At 57.7% G+C, this 3939-nt stretch overlaps 1 non-coding gene across 1 annotated transcript; it reads right to left on the bottom strand.

The window, feature by feature from the left end:
• Nucleotides 1-384: 384 nt before the first annotated feature.
• TRNAV-CAC (transfer RNA valine (anticodon CAC)) lies at nucleotides 385-457 on the bottom strand. Its single transcript has one exon. It is a non-coding gene; the product is annotated as a tRNA-Val (tRNA).
• Nucleotides 458-3939: the final 3482 nt, after the last annotated feature.

The raw sequence follows: 3939 nt of genomic DNA, 5'->3' as shown, positions 1-3939 counted from the left end.
GGATAGCAGCGGAGGATGGCCAAGTCCTTGGGCCCCTTCCCCCACCTGGGGATTTGGCACCTGGCTGTGGATTGTCTCAGTTTCAGCTGTGGAGGCCATTTGGGGAGTGAACCAGCATAAGGAAGATTTCTCTCTGTGTCTCCATTTTTCTCTAACTCTGTATTTCAAATAAATAAATATTTAAAAGAAAAGAAGAGAAAGAGAGAGAGAAAGAAAGAGGGGAAAGAAAACCTGAAAGCATTCCCTCTTGTAACTCTGGCGGGAATGGAGTGACAATGGTCACCATGAACGGAGAAGAGAAACCAGGTCTGGTTGATGTGAGCTACGTGGATACGGCCACTGCTCTTCCTCACTCTGCCCTTTTTCTCTTCAGGAAAAGAATCTTGTTTCCGCCCGGTTTCGAACCGGGGACCTTTCGCGTGTGAGGCGAACGTGATAACCACTACACTACGGAAACCAGCTACAGTATCAGCTGCCAAAATATTTTACCGAAAGCCATGCGATGAAGCCTGTGCCCTGATATCTTCATTAAACAATGTGGTGCCTTTCTCGTCCCCTTCCCGCCGCCATGGGTCACTTCCCCCATCCACAGAGGATACAACCCCCGCGCGTTTCCACGAACACGTCAGGGTCCTGCGGGACAGAGGGGGCAGTGTCCGTTTTCCTGCGGGAATAGAACTGGGTGCCAGCCTCTGGAAAACCCGCAGTCCCGGCGGCCCCGCACGCCCGCGCCTCGCCGCGCCCACGCACATCCCCGAAGGAGCCGCTGGGGCTCCTCCGCGAGCCGCCCCGGGAGCTGCCGGGTGCCCGCCGCTCCCACAGGAGCCGCGCAGCCAGGGCCCCGCCACGGTCCCTGGGCCCGGGGCAGGCCAGGCAGAGGCTGAAGGGGAGGACAGAGCCGACGAAAGCGGCAAGGACAGCCCAGTGCCACTCCCGAGGGAGCGCGAGGGACATGGGTCTCGCCTTGGTCCGCGCCGCTTGCTTGAACTCTGTCACCACGAGGAAGGACCGGGTGACAGCAAGGCCCGTCCGCGAGCCACAGGAACACACGCGCTGCTGGCGGGTTAGATGTGCAGTCGAGGAACGTCCCGGTGTCAGAGCCCTCATGTTTGGGATTGCTCTGAGAAAGCAATGGAAGCCCACCCACGTCCTTGTGACCCTGCACCCATATGGGAGCCCCCGAAAAAGCTGTTGGCTCTTGGCTTCGGATCAGCACAGCGCTGGCCGTTGTAGCCATTTCTGGCCATTGTAGCCATTTGGGGAGTGAACCATAGATGGAAGACCTCGCACTCTCTGCCTCTCTAACACTGCCTTTCAAATAAATAAGTAAATCTTTGAGGAAAAAATAGAAAAATGAAACACTTAATCTAGGGTCCTACATCCAGTGAAAATTTCAACAATGAAGTCTGGCAGCCAGCCTTGGGGCGTAGAGGGCTAAGCCAGTGCCTGCAGTGCTGGCATCCCATAGGGCCACTGGTTACATTCCTGGCTGCTCCACTTCCGATCAAGCTCCTGCTCATGGCCTGGGCTCCTGCCACCCACATGGGATTCCTGGATAAAACTCCTGGCTCATGCTTCAGCAGCCACCTGGGAAGTGAGCCAGCAGATGGAAGTTCTCGCCCCCTCTCCCTCTCTCTCTGTAACTCTGACTTTGAAAATTAAAAAAAAAAAAAAGAAATTAGGTTTGTTTCCTGCCATGCTCATCAAATGAGGTCAGTCTTCTGTACTCTTTCTTACTGACTGTAGATGAAACCCTAGAAAAAATAACTCGAAGGAATTACCTGAGTGCTCTGAAAAGTCCAAAATACATGTGGATGAAGTGCCACAGACAAAAGCAAAAGAATGACCTAGGGCGGTAATGGCATGGTTCTCCCTCCTGTGAGGTGCTCTGGAGGAGGAGGGGCCTTTAGAGAAGCAGCCACTTACCCCCCGTGAGTTTTTCTGGCAAGGCTCTCTGCCAGCTGGCTCACGGAATCTCTGTCTGTGGTGGTGGGCAACGTCTGTGTTCCTGAGGAGGCCTTCAAAAACCTGGCCCGTGTCCTTCAGGTGCTGGGCAAAGAGGGAGCAGACCTCTCTCCCTTCCTGTATCTTGCACCTTAAGTGGGTGAGTTCCCTATCCCAAGCCTGAGCTAGGGAGTCTTGTCTCCTAAGGTGGGGAAGAAGACAGAAATGTAAGAGTGAATGACAGCTCACAGGAGCCTCGGCAGAGCCATCCACTAGAATGGCCCAAGGGCAGTGCCCATGGTGTGTGCTGGTATGAGCTGTGAGGATTGCCTTGGCAGGGTAAAGAGCATGGAGCCCTGCACTTGTTTGTTTTTACTATGGTTAAGATGCCCTTTCAGTCTCTCACCTCAGTGCGCATCCATGTAGTAAACAGCAAGCAGTATGCCAGTTGTGCCAGGAACATTTGTGTTGGGCTGGGAACAGTGCTGGGAGGTACTGCCATGATGAAGGTGTATCAGAGCAGAGCCAGAGCCTGGGCAGGAGAAAGCAATGCAAATAATGAGCTACACACACGTGAGGACACTGTGCTGATGGTGGTCTTGCTTAGTTACACACACGTGAGGGCACTGTGCCGATGGTGGTCTTGCTTAGTTACACACACTTGAGGGCACTGTGCTGACGGTGGTCTTGCTTAGTTACACACACGTGAGGGCACTGTGCTGACAGTGGTCTTGCCTGGCAAGCTCCTACACTCACCAAGCTGCTCAGCTCTAAGGTGTGAGTGATACCAGATACAATTAGTATCTCTGTAACTCTTCTTCACATCAAAGGGGGTGGGGGGTGTAAAGAGAGTCAAGAATGCAGATCTCACACTAACTTTTGGGAGGAACTTTGTCAGCAGCCACAACTGGGAGACTCCTTAGAGACAAACGTGAGGCCCAAGATGCCAGAGGTCTGAGCCGAAGGCACTGCCCATGCACAGACGCTGCCCCAGGAGCGAGGCCAGAGGGCCGAGCCTGCCAGGGAACGGTCTGCAGTCACAATAGCAGAACTAGAAGGTGGGGGTGTCATGGACTCTCAGGAACCCCTACTTCCAGTTGTCAAAGGTAGGCTGATGCCCATGACCACTGTGTTCTTCTGCTCACCCCAAATGGGCAACACCCCCTCTGCAGCACACGGGCCTGTGCAATGGGGTCTGCTGGCCTAGCCACTGAGGGGATGAGGGACAGGCAGGCAGGGGGGAGAGCGAGCCCCTGACATCTGTCCTCACTGTCTCTGTGCAAGGCTCCGTGGGCTTCGGACGCCAGGGTCGGGGTCCACGCGTCTCCTCCTCCTCCTTCTCAAGCCCCGTCCCCTCTTGGCGCGCGCCCCCAGCGCCACCCGAAAGGGCACCTGCAGGCCTCTCGCGTCCAGCACTGGATGCCGAGAACTTGCTGGAACTCGGCGATGAAAAGCGGCTCCCTTTGCCCAGACCTTCGTGACTTCAACACCCTGGGGGCTTCCAAGGACTGGGCGAGGACACCACGCAGCCTGGAGTCCTTGGGTCCCCCGGGGCGCCCGTGACGGCCAAACCCTGTTCCCGGCGAAGGACCCGAGAGCGGCCGTCACCGCGACCCTGAACCCGGGGAGCCCCGTGCTGGACACGCGAAGCTTCCGAGCACGCGCGGGCGGCAGGAGCGGCGAGGACAGGGTGTTCCCGGCGTGGAGGCGGCGCCGACGCGGGCGCTGTGGACCTCGGGCCCTATCGCTCCGGCGGGCCGCGGACCCGGGCGTCTGCGGGGTGCGGGCTCCTGCAGCGGGCGTGCGAAAGCCACGCGGCTCCCAGCGGCTGCCCGACCTCCCAACGCACAGGTTACCGCGCGGCGCACAGCGCGTCTCCTGCTCGCCCGTCAGCGGTGCCCGGGGCTGTGGAGCTCGCAGCGTCGCCCCGTAAGGCCAGCGGCAGCCCGCGGCAGGCGCCAGTGGAGGGCTCCGTCCCTTGCAAGCGGTAACTGC

Source organism: Lepus europaeus, chromosome 5 (genome assembly GCF_033115175.1).
Source record: "Lepus europaeus isolate LE1 chromosome 5, mLepTim1.pri, whole genome shotgun sequence".
In the NCBI taxonomy this organism is placed as follows: domain Eukaryota; kingdom Metazoa; phylum Chordata; class Mammalia; order Lagomorpha; family Leporidae; genus Lepus; species Lepus europaeus.
The sequence above is the reverse complement of the archived record's forward strand: the minus strand, read 5'-3'. Positions and strand labels throughout refer to the sequence as shown.